A 26,007-nucleotide genomic window follows, 5' to 3' on the forward strand; every position below is an offset into this window, starting at 1 on the left:
ATTTATGCGTCCCTACAGTGTAATCAGCACGCACACGAGCAAATCTCACGAGTTGTTACATTTTTCGATTAGCTGCTGTTAAGCTAAGTGTACACGGTTGAGAAATAACGCGAGACTTAGACAAAAATCTCGCTAGAGACGTGTAAACACTCAATCGAGAGTTATTTGTTTGCACAAAAAGCATTTAGTGAATGGATATTTTGCTAAGTTACAGTTAACTTAGCAAAGTTTTAATTATCTCGGGAACTGAGTTAGCATCTAAAATAATTTTGGTAGCCCTAAAAAGCACATAAATAGAACTTAATTTCCCAATACGACTTATCCATATTCGATCAAAGTTCAAAAAGTGGGGCAGCTAACGTGACGACAAGCGATTTTTTTCAATGTTTACTCGGCAATATTTTAAAGCACATAAAAACAAGCCAAGGTAAGCAGTAAAAAGTCTTCACTGAATGAATGTTTTGCTAAGCTACGGTTAAGCTAAAAACTAAAAGTGGCCTGAAATAGCACAGAATGAGCGCAATAATGCGAAAATATTTTTTCTTAATTTTTTCATTTGAACTCCGCTAGCTTGATTGTGCTATCATACGTTTACCAATGTTATGAATAGATTCGTTGAATGAGTTTTGAGATCCAAAGTATCCATTAATATAGGGAGTGGCATGATTTAACATGAATAAACCATAGGAATATTTGTTTAGTAAATTGTTAAATTCGTTTGAGCTCCTTATACATTTAAAAATGGGCGGGACCACTCCGCTTTTTACGAAATCTGTAACCGGTACTTAAAATTCGGATTTTTCGACATTGGTAACCAGTACAAAAAAGTGACTTTATTTTTTAAATAACCATAATAAAATAAATGGGCGTGATCACTCCGCTCTTCTCAAAATTGGTAACCGGTCTTAAAAAACCGGGTTTTTCGAGATTGGTAGCCGGTACAAAAAACCGATTTCATTTTTGGAATCACCGTGAAGTAGTCCTTGTAGGAGTAAAGTTGCAATTCTTGCATATTTCGCAACGATGCGGTAATTCCCAATATTTTTTTATCAAAAATTCTGAACAGCTTGTTAACATTTTTATCCTGTGTGGAATTTTTTCCAACTTAAGTGCTATATTGATTGAACTACTATATTGCAAGATATTGGCATTTTATACGTGAATGCTAAACGCTTTAGACATTTATTGTACTAATTAACTATACAGTATTTTAATTTCAAATCTTTCAATCAAAATTAATTCGAATTAATTGGACCAAATAATTTTGAGTAGCCGCAAATTTGCGTAATTTGATGGCAACCAGGTCGAACCACTTTGTCTAATTAGTATGCCAGAGAGATTTGCTAAAATATTGTAAATTGCGCACACCACAAATCAAAGAAATTGTGAGCACTTGAAATTGGAAGTTGTACAATGTATTTAGGTCAAGCGAGCAGAACCGATGACAGATAAATTGAGACTAAAATGCAACGAATTGCGAATTGAAATTAAGGGAATGAGCAAGAAAATATGAAATAAATTTATGCTCAAAAAAGTAAGTGAAAGTTGATGGGAAGAACCATAAGAAATGGTTTACGGTGGCAATTGAGAATTGAGGGGACGAAAACACTGAGTGCGCAATAGTTTGGTATTCTACTACAGACATAATATCACACCCACTTAATTAATTATGCCAGCTAAGAGTACAAAAAACATAAAAAGACATTACAGAGGGAGCGAAGAAAATCGAAAAGGAAAGAATTCATCTTAACACCAAAAGCGAAGAAAAAATTAGGTAAAACTGATGCGCTCGTCAATTAGCTGAGTTGGCAGGCAAACGTCCTCTTATACCAATTACTCGTCGCATTTACGGATGTCACTAAAATACAGTACATATGTATGTACATACAATGCTGCTGCTGTACCCTTCTCAGCTGTTCAATTTGGCGCATCATATCAAATGGCGGCTGTTAGTGACCGGGGTGCGTGTTGAAATGCTAGCCACATTTGGCCCCGTTATAGCTGTTTGACTTTAAGTTTTATTTTCGGTTTAAATTAGTGCGGTTTTGATTAACTTAGTTGTTGCGTTTGATAAATTCGGGTTTATTACGGTGAGTAGCATGTTACGTTAATTAAACCCTCCTTAAATGGTGGTTAGTAATTAATTTTTTTTTAGTAAAATATCCAGTTGTGACGGTAAGGTTTTCAAATGAATATCCTGTAAAACACATAGAGAACAAAAGCCATTGGTCAACTAACGGTTTTTGCGTTTAAGCTTCAACTCAAAACATTGTGCGACTAATTTATAAAGTAGCAGTCCAAGATTTGTCCCAAAGTGGTACAATTAATTAAAATTCACTAAAAATCTGGTATTTTTCCTCTGTTAAACTTTGATGTTTTTTACATAAAAACGAAAATATCTTAGGGAAATTTGCTGAACTAGAAAAAAAAGATACAGAACTAAATTTACACGGTTCGGGATATAGTTGTGTCATTTCAAAACTTGTCTACAGTATAATTAAATATGCTGGTTGGGAAAATAAACAGCGGCAACAAATCCAATAGAACTTGAGCCCTTATTTCCGCTAGATCAATGCACCAAACAAGAGCTCAGCAAATTGATTATCAAATAGATTATGAATAAAGAAAGAAAGAATATATTATGAATAAAGAAAGAAAAAGTAAGAATTTTCGTTGCCAGCCTATTGAGGGCACTTTCAATAATATTATATTAAGCCTAGCGCAATAACGACAGCGCTGAAGAAACTAGGCATCAAAGCAAAATAGCTTACGTATTTAACAATCATGGAAAGGACACTAAGGAAGCATTGATGGTAAAAAAGTTACTGTGCGGGAGATGTCTTAACACCTCCATTAGAAATCGAGGCAACGATATTTTATTTTTCACTGACACGGCACTGATGTGTGTAAATTGACCCGCAGGTTATGGATATATCTGGTATCTGGTATGAAATGTGGGTAGGTAGGCTGTCTTTCGCCTGAACTCAACAGCCACTTCCACCTACTATTCAAAATAGTACACCAGGTAAATTGTTTACTTAAAAATCAGTGGATAATGTTACATTGTGATGAAGATGAAATGGTGAATTAATCAATTGATCTTTTTAATTCGTTCGATTCTCCAGATATTCCATTTCAATTTAAAATCATCAAATTTTTTGTACGCCTTTCATTCGCCATTGCCTTCAAGAAAGTGCAAGTAAAGTATTTGTTATTGGTCACATGACCAGCCCTATGTTGTATGTTCACGATTAGTCGTTAGCTATTTGTTCAACAAATGGAAAAGCTTCATCACAATTAGGAGCACTTCTTCGAGCCGTTTGATACCAAACGAGGTTTCAGACAGAGGGACTTCCTTTTGTGTATTTAATTGCTTCAATCTGATATTAGAGAAAATAATAGCAGCCACATAACTGAACCGCTCAGGTAAAATTCTTTACAGTAGCGTACAATTGCATCGACATCAACGGTAAAAAATGGCTACTTTTGTTCTGCTTTCTCCGAATTAGATAGCGAAGCAAAACGTGTGGGTCTGGTGGTGCACGAGGACAAAACAAAATGTCTCATGTCGTCAGACAATCAGTCAGAGCATAAGCGTCTCGGTACTCAGGTAGCTGTTGAGAGTAAAATTTTCAGAAGAGTAGATCGCTTCGTTTATTTAGAAATCAGCGTGAACACCAATAAGAACGATAGCCTTAAAATCCAACTTAAAACATATCTTGCCAACAAGAGCCACTTTGGACTCTCGTCGTACAAAAATCACACTCTATAAGTCACTCATAATGCCCGTGCTGATCTAGGGCGTAGAAGATTGGACAATGAAAATTTCCGATGAGACGAGTCTTGGAATTTTCGAAAGAAAGACTTCGATGATCTGTTTGAGCTTTACAGCGGTATATACAGCTTATTGAAATCCAGTGGCTACGCTGGCTTGGTGATATCTTACGAATGGGAAATTCTGAGTAAGATAGTAAAAACGAAGATAGTTGGCAAGATAGCTCGAAAACTTTTGTTATTTTAGCGCTAAAGTCTTAGAAAGCAGCTCTCTCATTCATCACTCGTGGTGAAAATCTAGTTTGGGAGAAAGCACTTTATATATATCATTTAGCTCCCGTCGCTCCAATAGTCGCAATGGTCGAATGAACACAGCACAGGCGAGGCATTCGAGAGATCCGAGTGCGGGTATTGGTCAGCGATATTTTTTTTAGTTAATGTTTTTTCTTTTTCAATAGGTTTTTTTTATTTATAGAAGTTATTGTTTGAAAATGAAATTTAATGAATTTAATTTTTAAAAACTTATTGTATTTTTTTCTTTTAGTTTATTTTCTTTAATTTAATTTGCGTTTTATTTTTATATCTTATTTCAAAAAGAATATTTTTAAGTTTCATTCATTTTTATAGAACCTCCTTTTTTTGTTTTTTAAATAAATATTTTTCTCTTTTATTAGTTATATTTTCTTTTAGTTTTTAAGTGGTATTGTTAAATAATATATTTTTTTTAATATAATTTATTTTTTAGAAACTTATTTTATTTACTTTTACTTTTTTCAATACATTTTTTTTTCTGTTAATAAAAAAAGAAAATAATTTGATGTTTAGATTTTATTTTTTTTTTTAATAGTTTTGTTCAATTAATTTTTATGATCTTTTTTATTTTTTTGTCTTTTTTATTTAAGTTTCGTTTAAACTTTACATTTTGTTTTAAAAATAAAAATATATATAATTTTTTTTTACTTTAAAGTATGTATTATTTTCTGCTTTTTTATTTAATTTATTTCAAACTTAATTTTTGATTGTATTTATTTGAAAATAAATTTTTATACCCGAGCGCACTTGTGCACAAGGGTATTATAACTTTGTTCACATAACGGTTGTTTGTAACAGGCAAAACGAATCGAGATAGATATAGACATATGTATACATAAATGATCAGGATGAAAAGAGAAATCGATTAAGCGCTGACTGTCTGTCCGTCCGTCCGTCCATCCGTCTGTGCACACGATAACTCGAGTAAAAATTGAGATATCTTAACGAAACTTGGTATATGCACTTCTTTCGGGCGTAGGACGGATGGTATTGAAAATGGGAAAAATCGGACAATAACCACGCCTACCTCCCATATAACGGTAATTTTCAGAAATACGAAAACTGCGCTATTTTAGTAACTACTGAAGATTATTCACTCAAAATTGATATTTACAATAAGTTTTAGACGAAAAATAAGAATATTAAAAATTTTTGGAAAATGGGCGTAGCCACGCCCACTTATGGTTACGTGTGTATATCTTGGTAACCGCTGCACCAATTTCTTCCAAATTTGGCACAGTTGTTAACCTTGGTATGACATACTAAATGGCCGAAAATTTTTAAAATCGGACAATAACCACGCCCACATCCCATATAACGGTAATTTAGAGAAATACGAAGTCTTCGATAAATCAGTAAATATTAAAGCTAATTTATTCACAATTGATGCTTGCAATAATTCTTTACCAGGAAATACGCGTAAGACAAAATTTTGAAAAATGGGCGTGGCACCGCCCACTTATGATCACATATATGTATCTCGGTAACCGTTCTACCAATTTGTACCAAACTCGGTGTGGTTATTGTGCTTGCCACATAGAAGCAAAACGTTGAAAATTATTGAAATCGAACTAAAATTACGGCCCCTTTCCATATAACAGTAAATTTCAAAAATGCTTGAAACTTCAATATTTCGAAATTTAAGGACGCTAATTTACTCAAAATGGATACACCCCGGTTTACCATGTAGCGGTAGCTTTCGGAAAGGTGAAAAACATATATTTAATACTTGCGCCGGGTATTTAATGTTCGGCTCCGCGCGAACTTAGACTTTCTTACTTGTTTTTAGTTAACATTTTTTTCTTTTCAACAAGCTTTTTTTAATTTACAGATCTTATTGTTTTAAAAAGAAAAAATTTAAATTTTTTAATTTCATTAAATTTTTAGATATTTACCTGTTCTATATTTTTTGTTTTAATATTTTTCTTTAATCTAATATGCTGTTTATTTTTAGATGTTCGGCCCTATTCCGATTGGCGTAACGACAGTCGTTCATCGAAATTAAAGATTTTCATTGGCGTTATGAGGCAACGAATGACATAATCCACTACAAATTTGTATTCCTATTATGCCCTTGAAATGAAAAAGTATTAAAAACGTGTCAAAATCTGCCGATAACTTTTTTATTTACGACTTAATTCAACGACTATCGATGCGAACGACTAACGACAACCAGAATAGGGGTGGTTATTTAAAAAAAAAAGAATATTTTTAAATTTCATTCAATTTTAAGGAACTTACTCATTTTCTTTTTTAAATAAATATTTTTCTCTTTTATTAAATTTATTTTGTTTTAATTTTTAGACATTATTGTTGAAAAAGATATTCTTTAAATATAATTTAATTTTTAGAAACCTGTTTTATTAACTTTATCCTATTTTAATGTACTTTTTTTCTGTTAATAAAAAAATATATGTTTAGATTTTATTTCTTAAAAAGAAAAATATGTTTCATTTCTAGTAATTTTTATGATATTTTTTAATTTTTTTGTCTTTTTTTAATTTTGTTTAACTTTTAAATTTTTTTAATAAAAAATATATTTTTTTTTCTGCAAAGTATGTATGATTTTCTTTTTTTTATTCAGTTTATTTCAAATGTAATTTTTGATTGTACTTTTTAAAAAAAAAAAAGAGAAAAAATTTAATGAATGTAAAGTGTTAAGTTCGCTTTGCTTATTTTGAATGATAGATGACTTTCATAAGAAACCATGCAATGGAGAAATTCACTGAGGTTTAACGCAAATTCACTCAGCCAAATACTAGTTTACCGGAGATACAAAAACAAAACATTTTCATTTAGTGGCGCAGCAATGGCAGCAAGTTTTTTGCTAGTTACTGTTTACAAATACTTACTTGCATGTCCATTTCTCCTGCAATATATGATTCTACTAATTTCTCTGCCTAAATATCAACCAAGCATTTAAAAGTGAAGCACTACCGTTGTAATTAGGTCACCACTGTTTAGATTTCAGTTCCTTCCTTCCTACTACTACAAATGAATACTCGTTAACTCGTTTTCAAGTGAAATATTAAAAATGTTGAGAATCGCAAAACCAAAAAATTGTATTCCTAAGCGCTTAGCATATCTAAAAAAAACACAAAAACCTGGATAAGAATGTGGGAATAAACACTCGACCATTCAACAGAAATTCTTTTGGTACTTAGCATGTAATGAGAAAACAAAATCCAATTAAAACAAAAAAAAAAGATGGAGTAGCAAATGTCCCAATAAATGGGAGGTATGTAGGCAAAAGGAAAGTTTGTTGTCCTCACACAGCTGCCTTCGCGTATGTATGCATTTGTTGCTTTTACTCGTATTTTAATATTCGCTTTTACTCCTTTTTTCTAGTTTTATTTGTTGTCATATTACATTTGCTCCTGCCACAATTGTTGTCATTTCGATTGCTGCGTCCATTTGTCGCTGGCAACGAAAATTGTAAAACTGTAGCAACAGCAATTATTGCTGCTAGCAATGTGCCACTTTTATTGGAATTTCATACACTTCTCGCAACAGCTGGTAGGGAGTTGCAAAACGATTGAGTATGTAAGTGCTTGTGAGTGTGAAAAGAGGGAGGCGGGCTGGTACTGTATGCACTGCATTTGTATGTATATTTATTTGTGCACCGACATCCTGCTATAGCTGTATGCCGTATTGTTGCTACTGCATGCTGCATGAAATTGTTGCTGTGGCGGCTATTCGTGTCTGTTGCTGAGGCTTTGGTGGCATTTACATTAAAAGCTTACAACTGAAATGAATGCCTCCCCTTTGCGCCCTTTATTTTTAGTTTTTTATCTTCTTTTTTTCCCATTGGTATGCTGTTACTGCGGAGTGTGTCCAGCATGGGAGAATTCAATATTGCAATTTTAAAATCGGCCAGCGGCAGTTGGAATGTACAATAAGTTGAGGAATGCTGTAAGTTTGATGGGAGAACAGGGTGATGGGGTAAGAAGTTAGTTCAGTGAAGCCAGACAATTTTTGCTTGATTTGAAAAATAGCAGAGTAACGAAAAACGGCTACTAACTTTTATTACTTTGAGCAGCAAATATCGATTATTTTGGCTCTAAATTTTTTTGGTAATCATAGAAAGCAAATGCATTATGTATTAAAGCTTAAGCAGACTTCAATGGTTCCACTTTTCACAATGATAAAAATCCTAAACATTTCTTTAGAAATAGCGCAAAAGCCATAAACTTATCTCAGACGTTTTTAAAGTAAAAATCTAGTCATAAATTTAATTTTAACAAGTAAGAAAGTCTAAGTTCGGGCTTAGCCGAACATTAAATACCCGGCGCAAGTATTAAATATATGTTTTTCACTTTTCTCAAAGCTACCGCTACATGTATCAATTTTGAGTAAATTAGCATACTTATATGTCGAAATATTGAAGTTTCAAGCATTTCTGAAATTTACCGTTATATGAAAAGCGCACATAATTTTAGTCCGATTTCAATAATTTTCAACGTTTTGCTTCTATGTGACAAGCACAATAATCATACCGAGTTTGGTACAAATTGGTAGAACGGTTACCCAGATACATATATGTGATCATAAGTAGGCGGCGCCACGCCCATTTTCCAAAATTTTATTATAAACGTTTTTCGTGGTAAAGAATTGTTGCAAGCTTCAATTTTGAGTAAATTAGCTTTAATATTTACTGATTTATCGAAGATTTCGTATTTCTCTAAATTACCGTTATATGGGATGTGGGCGTGGTTATTGTCCGATTTTAAAAATTTTCGGCCATTTAGTATGCTGTGCTAAGGCCAACAACTGCGCTAAGTTTGGAAGAAATTGGTGCAACGGTTACTAAGATATACACATGTAAACATAAGTGGGCGTGGCTACGCTCATTTTCCAAAAGTTTAGAATATTCTTATTTTTAGTCTAAAAATTATTGTAAATATCAATTTTGAGTGAATTATCTTCAGTAGTTACTAATACATCGCAGTATTCGTATTTCTGAAAATTACCGTTATATGGAAGGTAGGCGTGGTTATTGTCCGATTTTGCCCATTTTTAATACCATCCGGCCTACGCCCGAAAGAAGTACACGTACCAAGTTTTGTTAAGATATCTTAATTTTTACTCGGGTTATCGTGTGCGCAGACGGACGGACAGACGGACGGACAGACAGTCACCGCTTAATCGATTTCTCTTTTTATTCTGATCATTTATGTATACATTTGTCTATATCTATCTCGATTCGTTTTGCCTGTTACAAACAACCGTTATGTGAACAAAGTTATAATACCCTTGTGCACAAGTGCGCTCGGGTATAATAAAACAAGCCTAGTAAGCACTAAACGCTGTGATATTTCAACTTTATTATGATTTAAAAAATATTTAGTTAACATTTTAGTAATAAGAAAGGATTTGATAATTAACTTTTGAGTTCAAGATGTAAAGCGATAGAATCTTCGAAACCTTTCAGAATCGTGAGTCGTGATAGAATTTTTGAGAAATTTTACAAGGAAATATTGTGTTTATAATTTATTATCTGATCTAAATATTTTGGGCAAGTTACTGCTGGAAATACGCACCACACACTTGCAGGAAAGTATCTGAGTTATTTCAGTATTTCTGATTCAAGCAACAAGAACCTTGACTTGCCCAAAAACCTATCTTCCATAATTCTAAAAACTCTAGTTTTGCCTCCAGCACTGGCAGTTAGATCGAAAGCGCATTCGAATCTAATGAGATAAAGTTGCGCTGACGTCAAGTAAGTTGAGGTGAGGTAAGTTGAGTTGAAATAAGTGATTTGAGGTACGTTGAAATTAAGTGAGTTATGGTGAATTGAGGTGATTTGAGGTGACGTGAGTTAAGGTGGGATAATTTAGTGTGAGGTGAAAGGAGTTGAGGTCAGATAAGGTGAGCTTAGATGAACTAAGTTAAGGTGAGTTGAGACGAAGTAAAATAAGGTGACTTGACATGAGGTAATATAAGGTGAGGCTAGGTGGGTGTGATGAGGTGAGGGGAGAAGAGGTGAGATGTGTTTAATTAAGGTGAGGTGAGGTGAATTGAGAAACATAATTAGGGGATTCACAGGACGTGTTAGCCTTAAAATCTTTAACTTTAGTTTTTTTATGGAAAATAATGGCTAAAATGGTTTTAGAGTGGCTAATTATATAATTTGTATCAGTTTAAAAATATTTCGGTGTAGTAAGAAATCCTTCTAAACCATTTTAATCACTATTTTAAAGCAAAAGTTTATAAACTTAAGATTTTACGACATTTAGCACATCTTGTGAGTCCCCTAATTATTACTAATTATCTTAACTTCAACATTCTCTTTATCTTTATCACTATTTCCAACCTTTTCTCTATCTCAATATTTCTCTGCATCCTATCTTACCATAACATTTTTTTTCTTTATCTTTATCTCTACCTCTATTTTTATTCTCTATATTTAATCACATCAAAAAATTAATGTGACCAATTGCATTCACTAAAAGAAATCAAGATATGAATAAATAAAAACTGTTTGTAAAAGTTGGTTCCCATTTCCTTTTTATATCGATTCGAAGTTGTGAATTGGAGGTTCAAATTAGTGCTATGGTTTTTTTTTTTGGTTTCGCTCACAAATTTCATACCTACATAACTACTACTATATAATATAAAATTACCAATTGAAAATGCTGTTGGTCCGATTCTTATCACCTGCAACTTTTAAAATTTTGTTGCAGAGCTATTTTTTTTGTTCAAAACGAAAATATGACAAGCATTATTCTCTCGCAACTGTCAATGGACGCAAGGCCGAAACTTAAGAATATAAACCTTACAAGTTTTAAAGTATCTTATTGTACGTAAGTAAAATTTTGACTAATGGCCGACACAGCATTTCATATATATAAAAGGTTGTCCAACACATTAAGTCAAGTAACTTAAATTAAGACAAATGAATAAGCCGAACTGAAATTTAAATTTATTTAGTTTTTGCAAAAATCTTAAATTTAAAACTTATCTCCATTTTATTGAAATATATTAGGTTTTTTAATTACCACGTTTACAAAAGTATTCGGCTTCAGAGAAGTGAAGCTTCTGAATTTATTGTCTTTTATTAAATATTCTGTAATACCATACCCCCTTTTAAAATTTATCACTACTTATACTGATTTCATTTTGAGCTTTTTTCAAAACCACACATTTTCACCCACTGTCCGCACATGCCATTCCAGCTTGGAATTGTGTTGTGTCAAAATAGGACTGTTCCCGTCATGATAAGCAATCTGCTGTTGTGACCACTCGGTGCAGCCGCCGTGACGTTGTGACAAGCACACATATGCACCACATACACATACACCACAAATAGAGCCACTTAAAGGCTTGCAGTAAATATACCCAATCAAGATTTTTGTTAAGTCTCAATTTGAGATGCATTTGAAAATTAGTCCTTTTCTCAAATCTCAAACATTACTGCTCAAATGCAACTGAAATAGCCGTTGATAGCGTTCTCAAACTAAAAGGCACATTTTTAATATGGACTTTTTCTTTATTTTAAAATTATTTCTCAAACGTGAGAGGAGAGGAACGAGATGATATTCAGTTACTCTCATTGAAATATTTGTTATAGTTACAAAACGATCAATCACAAAATAATATGAAAAAATCTTCTTTGAAATCAATAAATTGCATTTTTTCAATTCACCCGAACGAGGAGCGATTTTCCGACAGACAATTGCGCGGTCGAGGAGCTATTTTGCGACTGATGTGGCAGACTACCTATAGACTTAGACATCTTTGCGTTGTTCACACGGATGGAACGGAACGAAATGCTAAAAAAATATTCTCATATTCTCAAACGGTTCTTAAGTCCATACAAAATATTTGGGAAAACTTTAAAAAATATTTAATTTCGAATGATAAACAATGCTGTAAAAGAAATTGAGTAGTAAGATTTTCTCAAACGTTTGAAAATTTTTGTTCCAATGGTTGTTGGGTAACAACGTGCACACATGTACATACATACATATTTGCTATGCGCCACCGCTGCAAGTCTCCCCTGGGATTGTAAGTGTAAGTGTCCAAGCCGATGACAAGCCGCCAAGAGCCTGACCACAGAGCTCTACTTTGTAAACAGCAAATAAATACCAAGCACAAATAAGGACATACATACATACATACACACAAATGTATGTACATGCATTGCAACATACAAAAACAACAAGTAAAGTGATGTGGAAAGATAGAAAGAACCCAGTGGAAAAAGTAGTATTGCATTACATGCGTGATAAATAATGTAATGTACATATATATTGCGAGTATTAGATTATATTACTGTTTAATATGTAATCACAATTCTAATGTATGCAAAAAGTCGCAAAAAAATGCATATTAAATCACATTCATTCCTGTATTACTGGTAATGCAAAATTTAATGCACCATTTTTCTTAGGACACCGACGTGGGAAAAATAATGCATTTTCTAATGTGAAAAGGGCTGTTTTACTGATTATTTTTTCGATTACCATACATTATATTTTCCCACTGGGAAAATAAATTCATACATATGCCTGTATGTACTAAGCTTGCCCCAACAACTCTAGGTTAGTTTGTGAAACCTAATCAGGCAGCAGCAAAATATAGTAGACAAATGTTTATAAAAAAATGTTTGTGCAAAAAAAAAATACGAACACACCACTGACAGCAGTTTGAGCAAATAAATGAAATTTCTAAACAGTTCACCCATACACACTTACGGCCAAAAAAATAAGGTCAAAATTCCAAAACATATTGTTTGCAACTTATGAGTATTTATTAAATTTTAAAACTTTTCATTTAAAATATTGCTCTATCTACAACAAAAACCATAAATCATAAATATGTAAATGAAATTTTCAAAGCTGGCCCAAAGTTCACAAAAATTTATCGGATATCAAAAAATTATCATCAAAATTTCAAAAGTTTTATACAAAATTTGTAAAATATGTTCGAGTATGCAGTATTGTAACTCATTCAATTTTAATATGCTTCAACTCGATATCAGTATGTAAGTTTAAAGTCGATAAAGATTACCGTTGATTTTTGATAACTTTTTTTGCGAGGGTATTGCGCATTTTATTCCATATAAAAATAGATTTTGTTGATACGTTATATGAAAGAAAATGCGAAGCTCCTAGGCAAAGGAAAAAGCCTTTACAAAACTGCCCACTCGAATACATTCAAAAAATTCTGAATAAAAAGTTTGAAATGTTGATGACAATTTTTTGAAGTTGGATTAATTTTTGTGAACTTTCTGCAAGCTTTGAACGTTTTTTATGTGATTGCTGTTGTGGATCGAAATATAACAATATATAAATACAGTATCGTTTAAAATTTTGGTCCTATTATTTTGAGCATTAGTGTACATACGAGAATTTGTGTGAACGTGTTGTTGAATTTTAGTAATAGTTAAGCTATATCATTGCATACTTTTAGGTATATGTAGACGTATGCTTGTTTGCGGCAAAGAAATATTCCATTTTGTCCTGGCAGTGACGGGTAAGGATAGTGGTTGAGCATATTTGTTTGGTCAAATCATGGCAGGACATGTGTCAGCGAGAGAATTAGATATTTGCTCGAAAGTACACATACATGCATATGTACTTATGTATATGTACGTACATACATATTTAACAAGCGTGTAACATTTAGATTATATCTTTACGTTCTTTATTTTGTGTTTTTGCCGTCATATGGAAGGCATTAAATTCAAATAAATATTTGTTCGGTTTTATAGGCGTATTTTTGTTTGAAAGATAAAAGCGAAATAAGTCAAGAAGGTGGTAAAATTATGTTTAGCTGGAAATTTTTCCCCTTTCGCTCACTCTGTCAACGAGAGCGGCCTCTTCGCCAGATGATGAAAACCACTTTTGTGGAGCCTTGGTTCTGCGTAGCAAGCGAGGTAATTTTGGTGTGGCCAGCGTCTGTTCACCTGTAGGGCACCTCCAAGTAGACGTCTGTCTTGCAGCAGTGGATGTACTACATCTTTAAATGCCCACCAGCAGCGGCCTCTGCCATATCAAAAAGTCAATTCAATGAAAAGATCAGATAAACCGATAGGAGTTTTTTACTACTATTTTTTAATTTATACTACCGTAAAACCCAAGGACCGATTATACTACTATTTAACGAGATATTTAATTTCCTTATTAAAATTTATAACGTAATTCTAAATTTGTCTCATTTAACACTGCCACACCGTGTGGAATTATTCACGATCATCCTTCCCTCTTACCGAGAGTTCACGTTTTGATACAGTTTCTTAAGCCATATTACAGCATTTTTTACTCACGCAGCAGAAATTCCGTTATGACTTGTCGTGAAGAGCTCGGTATGCTCCAAGGCTAAGGATTCGGAACGAAAATGCGTTCAGAAAATGGGGCAGCAACTAAACTGTTTCAAGACCATGGAAAATTCCTGCAAAAATGGTGAAAGGGTTATAACTTAAACATTAATTTAGTTTAACATAATTTTTTTTCGGGACCAAAAAACGACTTTTTCATAACCATAATGATCTCGAACTATTCCAAAAATTGTACTGCAATAGGCTTGAAGTGGTTCAGAAAAAGTCGTGAACTTGGACTGACACGATCTCGTACAAGTCTTGAATTGATCTCGAAATGGCATCTTACTAGTCCCAAAATGATACCAAGCTTGCACCGAATTGTTTCTAAACTAGTTCTGAAATGGTCCCGAAATAGTTGTGAACTACTCCGAAAGGCTACTGAAATAATTCCCAATCCGGTCCTAAATGGTCCTAAAAACTCCAAAAAATGGTCCGGGATAGGTTCCAAAATGACCACAAACTAGTACCGAAATTCTCCTGAGCAGGCCCCGAAACGGTCTAAAAAGCCAGTCCTCAAATGATGCCTTACTAGTTCTAACTAAAATGATCCCGAACTAGCCCCAAAATGCCCCTAAAATAGTCCTCAACAAGAGCCGAATTGGCCTGGAATTTGTCTCAAAAATACGCCCCATTAATCCAGAAAAATTTCTGAAAAAGTCAAAGCTAGTCCCAAAGTATTCTCAAATAATCCTGAACAGGGCCAAAAGCGGTCCTTAAATGGGCTTAAACTAGTCGGAATCTCGGCCCGAAATAGACCTGAAATAGTTCAGAAATTTTCATTTGTACACACATGAAGCAATTGCAGAATTTGTGCTAGGTTACACAAGAAGCAGTCGCAAACTTTCTGCTCGGTTAACGCAAATTTTACCCATACCGAGAGCTAAAAGGTTTAACATCAAAACCTTTTTCTGATTTGGATGTTGATCGGACTACAGATCTAGCGAGGAATAAGTCTTACTAGTCCTACTCGGTGGACAAATCTTATCATGCTCATCCTCATGTATTACGCAGAAGCACAAGCGAAGATGGAAACGAACGCCGTTCCCACGACAGTCGGGTTTACGTAACCGAAACGACCCAGATTAATATCTGGCCAAGGACTGTCACTCTAGCAACACTCCCCAAGAAGTTTTGGGGAATTTGTATGCTGGTACAACAACAACAACAACGAACAAGAACGCATACTATTTGCATATTTTTCTACACGTTACACTATTTGTGCAACAAATCCGCCAAAATCTACTGAAAAACATCTCTAAAAAATACCAGTAAGCTAGACACAATAATATTCGTTTCAAACTTTTCGTTGCTAAGATTTACGCTGCCGTAAATGTTGCACCAACAAAAAGTTGAATTATAACGAAAACTTTATGCACCAAGAAAGCATACAGCAAAAATCTCTGAAAACACTTGCAACAAACAAACAAAACGCGCAGCCACAATGAAGAATTTCAAAAGCAAAGCAGCGACAAGGATAAGCCGGGCACTATAGGGATTTTGAAGGTGTTGAAATTGTAAGGCGACAGCGACAAAGTTGTTGAGGCTTAAAAAAAGTGTGAAAATGAAATCAGAAGAAAAATGTAAGACGAATATAAGGAGGGAAAATGCAATGGAGAAGCAAACGAATGAAAGACGACTAAAGATTTGTGTGTGCAGCAAAAAAAAAGAGTGTATAAGTAAGGGATTAGAAGTTGAGAAACCAAACAAATATGTAGCTTGAAATAGGCACCAGTGTTGATGGTAGGGGAGCAAGACTGACTGTTGTGAATAAACGGGTAAGATTTATGCGAATTTTTATATTTTAGCTACAAAGTAACGACCGCCGCATTCTAAACAACTTTTTATTACTTTTTCCGATGAATAGATAAGTGATAAGCGTTGAATAAATACAAACGCAATAAAATATACAAGAAAAAAAATGTGTGTGATGGCAACTATGCACATGCTTATGTATTGCTGGAGGGCGCCAATACGCAAAATAGGCAAATGATTGCAAGGATTAGGACCCCAAAAAAAAATGACTAATGGCAAGGGAGAGTGTGAGAAATTGGATTTCTTTTTGCATAAATGGACACAGCTGGACGCTGCTATTTTATCCAACATTGTACAGATATACAGTGACTCAAACAAATGACCACGTCTTGTTTTTTCTTTAAATATTCGTAATATTTTTCTAGCTAAATTTTTTGTTATTTTTGTATAAAAATATCGTCTAAACTTTAACCAAAACAGTGTTAATCGCAGTTCCAAACTTTATACAAAATTTAGGAAAATTCAGCAAATTTTCATCAAAATTTAAATTTTTTATTCTGAATTTTTAGAAAACTTTTGGGTATGCAGTTTTATAGAAACTCCAGTCTAATGGAGTGCAAGTTTCAAACGGCTAAAAAATCGCGTTGATTTTTGAGAATTTTTTTTTTATGCTACTTTTTTAGGTTGTTTTAATATAACAAGCGCAGTTTACAAAAACTTGCGCTGATATTTTGAAATTTTATTGCTAACGGTCTCCCGCGTTTTATTTCAAAAGAAATGAAAAAAGTGCAGAAATCCGCCACCAAAAAAAAATTCTCAAAAATCAACGCGATTTTTTTAGCCGTTTGAAACTTGCACTTGATTAGACTAAAATTGTATGGGCTGTAAAACTGCATACCCAAAAATTTTCTAGCAATTCAGATTAAAAAGTTGAAATTTTGATTAAAATTTGTTGAATTTTCTTTAATATTTATAAAGCTTGTATAAAGTTTGAAACTGTGATTTATACGGTTTTGGTTAAAGCTTAGACTATATCTTTATACAAAAATAACAAAAAAAAAATTTAGCTCGAAACACATTATGAATATTCGAAGAAATTCAACGCATGGTTATTTGTTTAAGTCACTGTATATATGTTGTGTGTGTGTGTGCGTGGGTGCCTAAATACTAACTGCCAATATGTGTGCGCATTCTAGCATGCGTGTGGTATAAAATGCAGACATATGTACATTAGGGTGGCCCTTATTTCGAAAAGAGCTCAGGTTCTAGGTCTCACCCACTAGAAATGTGTGAATGGCCTAAAAACTAAACTATGCAAATTTTTAGGTCAATCAAAAAAGATTTAGTGCTGGCTCAAAGCGCTCAAGGTTTCCCATGTATTTCATATGGAGAAAAAACTAGTTTTCGTAGAAATGGTAGAAAATCAATATTTTTCAATCTTTTTCATATCTTCAAGAGACTTTCAGAATAAAACACTCAATCGTTTATTTAATAATTTATTAAAATTAACTACATATTTTCAATGGGTCCCCCAAAACCCGAAAAAATTCAATGGCGAAACCCTTAAAAAATCGTTAATTTTAAATAACCAATTGGGTAATATTTTCGGAAGTCTCCCGAAGAGAAACTGAGTTTGTCGTTTGAAGAATATTGACATTTCTATGAAAAATAATTTTTCCCCCATATAAAATAGATGGGAAACTTTCAGCGCTTTGAGTCACCTCTAAATCCCTTTTGATTGATTTAAAACTTTGCATACTTTAGTCTTTAGGCTACTCACTTATTTTTCTCCATATAACTAGGGGCCACCCCAATGTACATACATACGTATATCTCTTGTGAATGGACCAAGCAGAGCGTGAATGGATGACTGAGTGAAGAAACGAATGTGTGAATGACGCCATAAGAAGCTTTGTTCTTTGCTATAGCTCCCCCCCCTCACTTCTCTCCCCACCGAACAACAACAATGGCCAGCAAGCAAAAAGGCAACGGCAAAATCATGGTTTGTAACAAACAATAACAAAATGGGCTGGGGTGTAGCATTTGCTTATGAACTCGCAATGGGCAAAAATGTTAGAAAAATTATTTTGTAAAAGAAATTTAGGGGAGTAATAAAAAAACAGTTGCAGGCAAAAATAGGCAATGCAACTGCAGCAAACAAAAGGTAACATAAAATAGAATAAAAGAAAAAGTAGCACAGAAGAAATATAAAAAATTAATACAATGTTGTTGTAGAGAGAATACTTTTCGCATTAACTGTTGAGGGGTTCTTGTTAATAGCATGAATTCAATGCAACTAGCGGGAGATAAGAACTAAGGTATGCATGAATGAATGTAAGTACTTCTGTATATGTATAGGAGGCGCCAAGCTAAATTTGTGCGGGAAGTAAGAAATGTATTGAAAAAAGTAAGATATGCAATAACTACACCTGCCCACAGGTTTTTGCACATATGAAAAAATCAAGCATTTTTGGAAAGTAGAGGCAAAAAAGTACCCACAATTTGTCGTTTGACTAGGTCAAATAATTTACGGTTTCTTTGCGGTAAAACAACACCTATGCTGAATCGGTCCTGTGATTTTTTAAACTTAATCTTAACTTTAATTTCATCTTAATCTTGGCCTTAATCGCAATCTTAATTTTAATCCTAATCTTAATGTAAATCTACATCTTAGTCTTAATCTTAATCCTAATATTTATCTTAATTTTAATCTCATCTTAATATTAATCTTAATCTTTATCTTAACCTTAATCTGAATCTTTATCATAATCTTAATCTTAATCGCTATCTTAATCTTAAGGCATTGTAAGGCATTCATAAAATACAATATTAGGGTTTAAATGTACCATTATATTCCCGAAAAATCTTGAAGAGTGTGAAATGGAAAAGGAATAACACAAATATCCCAAAAATCAAAAGGTCCCAAAAAATTTTTAAATGTTCCAAAAATTTTCAAGAAAATCTGGAAATAATTTAAGTAATAAAACGGTAGGTGTCCCCAATAGTACCAAAAGGATTCCCAACATACTAAAAACTATGGAGGAAACACGGCAAAAAAATGCAAATATTCCCTAAAGGGAAAGCGGACTCAAATGGCATAGTATTCGTATGGTTTCTACTTGATATCACAATAAAAGTGGTGGCATACACTTAGGCACTTTCCTCAACATACAAATATTTATATGGAAAATCTTCTTGGATTTTGAAAGATTTCGCGAAATCTTAGATCCGAGAGCAGAGGGAATGTAGTATAAGTGGTACGCCATTTTTTCACTGTGAGCATCAAAGAAATATATCTACAGTCCTAATATCTACACACCTTATAAGCCTGTCTTTTAGTTTTGAAATTTTGCGCGCTTCTAAGCATCTAGCAGCCGACCTCAGCCTAGTGTGTTAACGACCAATGAGCAACGCACCAACTCATTCATATTTGTGCCTGTTATCAATGTGTATGTTTCAATATAGAGGTGTAAAAATAAAATCAGCAACACAAAGCTGGTTGTAGAGAATGAGACGTAGAAGGTAAAACAAAAGCGAAGGGGAAAATGTCATAATTCATTAAGAAGCATTTATGTAACCAGATGTGGCAGGTAGAATGGTTTATGTACCTAGGTGTTCGTGAATAGACAGTGGTTTTTAAGGAAGCAAATCGTAGAAAGAATATTTCGAGCCCTAACCGCCAAAATAACGTTAGCGACATTTTTTTACGTAGAAATGCATCTAGTTGCTCTAGGAATATTTCTACATCAATAACAAAATTTTGAAAAAATTTCGTTTACGTTATTTTGGCGGTTAGGGCTCAATTTGTTTAAAGTAATAAATCCAGTTTCTTTGAAAATGTATACATATTAATTTCTCGGGTAGCTTTAATTCAGAACGTACGGGCACAGTAGTACAGCGTCATCCTTGTCGGCCTATTGACATTATATTGTCTTACTTAAAGCTGAACGAAGTATCTCCTGTCATCACACAATCAGTCAGAGCATACGCGTCTTGCCACCCACGTCACTGTTGACAGTTACAAGTTTGAAAAAGTAGACGGCTTCGTTTATTTGGGAACCAGCATTAACACTAATAATAATGTCAGCCTTGAAATCCAGTGAAATCCTACTTTGGGCTGAGTAGGCAATTGAGAAGTAAAGTCCTCTCTGGTCCTACAAAGATCACACTCTATAAGTCACTCATCATGCCTGTGCTGGTGTATGGCGCGGAGTCATGGACAATGAAAGCAACTGATGAGGCGGCTCTTGGAGTTTTCGAGAGAAAGATTCTGCGAAAGATTTACGGACCTTTACGCGTTGGTGATGGCGAATGTCGCAGACGATTTAAAGATGAGCTGTATGATCTTTACAACGATATAGATATAGTGCAGCGAAATAAAATTCAGCGGCTCCACTGGCTTGGCCATGTCGTTCGAGTGGACACCGACGCTCCAGCTCTGAAAGTATTCAACTCGGAACCCGCTGGGGGTAGCAGAGGAAGAGGAAGGCCTCCTCTGCGTTGGAAAGACCAGGCGGAGATGGACTTGGCTTCACTTGGCATTTCCAATTGGCGTCAGTTAGCACAGAAGAGAAATAAACTGCCGTGCTGTTTTGGACTCGGCCAAAATCGCTTAGGCGGTTACAGCACCAATAAAGAAGAAGAAGAAGACTCAAAGCTGACCACCATACTGGGGTGCCGTGGGTAAGGAGCGATCACTTAATAGCGGTGTAAATTAAGGCATATCAAGAAAAAAAGAAACTTTGCATGTGTGTGTCTAATTTGAACTCAGGACTATGATTGGCGCTTAAAAAGTTTGTGCCTTGATTTATTCCTTCACTAATTTTGGAAATACTATTTATCCCTATTTTTTTAAGTTTATACTATAAATCTAAGAGTTTCAAAAAATTATGAGGACTTTGCAAAAACTAAGACCGGCTTCAATTCTCATATAAAAATATAAGATAACCGTTAATTTCTTCAGATCCGATGATCGGTTCTAAACCAAATTAGTATGGAACCACCTTGAAGGTACCACTTTTCCTTTAGAAAAGGAATTCTAGCAATCAGTTTACGTGGCACAATGTTATGCGGTAGCCATATATGTAATACTTCTATATTGGCAGTAAGCTAACTTTTCAATGTGTAAGCATTCCGAAATCAAAGCGAGACAGTCCAGTACCGTTTTTGTCAATGTATTGTGTACTTGAGTGCCGTTTTTGTATATGTGTTGTGTACATGTTTATTTATAAACGTATGTGTTCCTTTTCTTTCGTAGGTGTTTATTGATATATCTGTACTGTAGTGTTTTCGGACGATACTAGCTCTTACTGCCAATATAGGAGTATTACATATATGGCGGTAGCATATCGACTGCTGAGTGGAACATCGGCCTATCTCGGCAGCCAGTTCGAAAACGCCCTATCTAAAAAAAACGATTCCAGAACGCCCTATTTCAGAATTCATTTCAAAAACGCCCTGCCTTAGCTGCCGCTTCAAAAACGCCCTATATCAACACATTTTCAATACATTTTGAAGTAAGATAGAACGTTTTTGAACCCAATTCTTAGATAGGGCGTTCTTCAACCAAATTCTGAAGTAGGGCGTTCTTGAAAAGTTTTTTGAGAGAGGGTGTTATCAAACTGGCTGCCGAGATAGGTCGATCTCCCACTCAGCAGTCGATATATACAAAAAATATTCCGACGATTGAAAACCTCCTCCTTTTTTTGAAGTCGGTTAAAAATTTAAGTTTTATTCACAAACAGAAGAGTTATACTCTTTTTAGTAATTGTGTGGAACGCTTAAGCTACCTTATCTATCGAAAACGAGAGTGCCTCCCAGATTGACTTGTCCGAAACCGTCGAAAAATACCTCGATACCTCGTCTGTCTAAACACAAGTTGGCAAATCGTCGAATTTTTTGTATTCTTAGAAGCAGAGATTCTGGCTTTAATTCATTTTCGTAATGAAAACAACAAATTTAACAACAGTTTTTTGCTCTCCTAAAAAGTATTTACCCATTTTCTCACTCGATAGCTTGACACGGTATTGACGATATTACCAAATATGCTTTAATTGACAAGTAACTGATTCTTTCTATGGCCACTTCTTTTTACAAGGCACATTCCATTTTTCCTTGTGAAACTCAAAAGATCGTGGACTATGGACCTTGCTGGTAGATAAACATATTTATTGTAGTTCCAACATTATATTTAAAAGATACTTTAGCGAGTTTCTTGGCTTACATTTTTTTATGTTTACCTATTCCAATAAAACTTTAATCGTAGTAATTCTTTACTACTTATTCTGATCCATATTCATTCACTTTGCGCCCACTAACAGCGGCCGTGCCAAAGTGTCTGCCGAGACACCCACGTGCGCCGACGCCAAAATTAAAAAAAAGCAACAACAGCAAAAAAAAACGTATATAAATACTCAACAACCGTAACAGCAAAAGCAACAACAACAGCAAACCAACACAAACAGTGATTTAAGTTAAAATGACAGCTAACAAGGGGAAAATATACAAAAAGCTAACAGCGCATAAAAAAGTAACATCGCCTAGAACAACAACAACAACAACAACGACGACGACGACCAGCGATACATACAACAACAAAAAGAACCAACAAAGTGTTGAGCAGCACTTAAGAGCGCATCAGTACGCGCGCGAGGACGTTGACTTTGAGGCGACACGAAAAGAAGGCACAACCGGCCGAAGAAGGTAGAGCGGCCGCAATGGCAGCAGGACACAACAACAGCTGAAGCGCAAGTGTTTAGCTGTAGAAATGCCAGTCAACATCGTCGGCATTTGGACATTCGAGACATACCTACAGACAGGCCAATACAAGTTTTATGCCTAAGGCAAAGCGCTGAGCGTAGAGGCCAAATGTTTTTATTTTGCTAAGGGATGTTGTTGCACATACGGACACTAAAAGTTGACTGACTGACTGACTGACTGATACATATTGTGAAGGTTTTGATTTTTTTATATCTAACTTTTGGCGCCGAATATTGTTTAGGAATGGAGTTTCGTTTTTCAAAATACTAAACCAATATTTAGGGGATTTTAGGCTTGCTGTCCACTTTTATTTATTGCTTTCTTTATGTTTAGTTATCAGCACAATTTTTTTTTGTTGTTTTAATGGTGGAAACGAGAAAATTGCGTGCGAAGGTTGCGTATACGCCATCGAAGTGCAGCCAAATTTCTAATATGTATAGGCACACACACATGCACACATACAGATGTACATCTTTGAGCTGTCAGCTTTGGTATAAAGCGATTAGTTACGTTTACTTCATTGATTTAGGTGCTGGTTTCGATTTTGTCTTGGTAACTGGGAGCGCCTGAATGTTCAGTTTTTGTTTTGGCAAAATGAACTGTGTTTTTTAATTTTTTTATTTCACTTTTTCTGCAGCTCTCCCACGTTTTACATTGTTCAAGTAAATTAATGTTTTACACAGTTTTGATATTTATGCTTTGTGGCATGTGAGATACACCTTGGGCTTGACAGCAGCCTAAAGCAGGTTAAGGCAAAATTTCTTATCAACTTTGATTGTGATAAGATGTGAGTGATGGGACTACATACATGGTTTTTTACTTATTCCCAAAAGGAATTGAGTATAAGAAGATTTAAGAGTTTTGTAATTTTTCGCTTTTCGAAAATGATTTTATTTGCACCAAATTTTTGAAAAGGCATTTCTTTGGTTTATTTTATTTAAAATACGTTTTTTAAATTCATTTTTTTATAATTTGGTTATTTGATTTGAATTCAATGGTTTTAATTCATTTTTAATTTATTATATTTCACTTTTTTTATTTTATTTTCCTTCAATTAATTAAATTTTATTTTATTCTGTTCTTGTTTATTTTATTTCGTTTTATCTTATTTTTTATTAAGTTATTTGAAATTAATTTTATATCTTTTCTGTGAGATTATATTTTTTTTACTTAAATTTAAATATTCGTTTATATTAATTTTATTTACTTAACTTTTATGGCGTTGTTGATTTTTTTTAATTTTTTTTCACTCACTTTACTTCACTTAATTTAATTTTTAATTACATTTTTCATTTAATTTAATTATTATTTTTTTATTCTTTTACTGTATCTAATTCTATTTTATTTAATCTATTTGGTTAAATTTTTTATTATTTTACTTCATTTTAGTTTATTTATGGTAATATAATTTTAGTTTATTTAATTTTGCATTTCCTTTGATTTTTGTTTTGACAAAATGAGTTGAATTCAGTTACCTTAATTTAAGTGAATTTAGTTTAATTTATTTTAGTCTAATTCAGATTAATTTCATATAAATTATCTTAGTTTAATTTATTTCAATTAAGTTCAATGTAATTGAATTTAATTTAATTCAATTTAGTTTAATTTAAGTTATATTAATTTTGTTTAGCTTATTTTAATTATTTTTTATCATTTATTATTTATTTTATTTATTAACTTTTTTTTTCTTTTTTCCTGAATTTCATTTAATTTTTATTACATTTTTAATTACATTTTTTATATATCTTTTTAAATCTTTTATTCTATCTAATTTTATTTTATCTATTTGGTGAAATTTTTTATTATTTTATTTCATCACATCATTTTACTTTATTTAAGATTATTTAATTTAATTCTTTTTCTTATATTTTTTTATTTTATTTAATTTCTTTCATGTAATTAGGTATTTTTTTAATATTTTTTTTACTTTATATTAGTGTTTTTATTTCATTTTATTTTGCTTCTTCGAAAATTTCAATCGTCCATAAAAAGCTGCAAAGTCTTCTATTGGAATTTAGACTATTTATCCAACCTTTTTAAATTTCCTCTTCATTCACAAACTTCCACAACTTCAAATTTCCAAACTAGAATTCTTCATTAAATTTCGCGCAACCGGTAAATGCTAAACAACACTTTCTCATCCATTTGCAATATATCCAGTTCAAAAAAGCCAACGAAGCGAATGACCGACTGCAATGCGTTCAGGCGCACCGTTAATCTTTTCGTTTCCGTTCGGTTGCACGTTTTAGTTTTGAATGCGGTTACATGTGGCAAGAAGCGCGCCTTTAGCGTCAGGAACCCAGTCGCAAGGAGCACTTGCACACATACACCCATAAACTGTATCCCATAAATGCAAATAGCAGACAAAAATACAAAACAGCTGTTCGGCCACACACAGGTAAACAGGATATTATCAAAACCATTTATCAATAGCACGCGAGTATGTATGTGTGTATGTGTACATACCCTGCAGCAAAATTTAGGGACAGTCTGTCAAAGCGCTAGTTCCGCCCTACAAATTTCAGAACTGTCTCTGAACTACTGAAAAAGGGATGCTGAGTTGGACGGTTGAAACTGGTCATGTGAAAGCTGACAAAAGATGCACAAATGTAATATACTATATTTTTTCGATTTTCTTAGACCCTAAAACTAATAACAAACTGTTTTCGTTTATTTAATATGTAATTCTCTACATAGTTTATGGGGCAACTGCTAAAATATTTCCAAAAAAGTCGTTATTGGTAACATTAATGTAATTTTTATACATATCTACGTACGTATAAAATTTAATGCAAAATATAAAATTTAGTTAAGCTACACTTGACAGGAAAGGTCTGCGTACACCATTTATTTTTTAAATATTCACAATATATTGAGAGTTAAAATTATTTTTATTATTTAAATGATCATGCTTAAAATAAAATAATATTAACCGTGTTTTAAAACTTTATACAAAACGAAAGTTAAACTTAACGATTTTTCATCAAAATGTTTGACTTTTTAATCAGATTTAAAAAAATAAACCAAAGTGGTAAACAATCTCACTTTGAAATGTGAGTGCTATTGATATGAACGATACTGTACAT

At 33.4% G+C, this 26,007-nt stretch overlaps 1 protein-coding gene across 1 annotated transcript in view; it reads right to left on the bottom strand.

Moving 5' to 3' along the window:
- The window catches only part of LOC118745587 (dystrophin, isoforms A/C/F/G/H), a gene marked incomplete at its 5' end in the record, with an annotated part of 547,153 nt that overhangs the window by 476,997 nt on the left and 44,149 nt on the right, over positions 1-26,007 (bottom strand).

Source organism: Rhagoletis pomonella, unplaced genomic scaffold, assembly GCF_013731165.1.
Source record: "Rhagoletis pomonella isolate Grant_MI unplaced genomic scaffold, Rhpom_1.0 Rhpom_scaffold_00001, whole genome shotgun sequence".
Classification (NCBI taxonomy): domain Eukaryota; kingdom Metazoa; phylum Arthropoda; class Insecta; order Diptera; family Tephritidae; genus Rhagoletis; species Rhagoletis pomonella.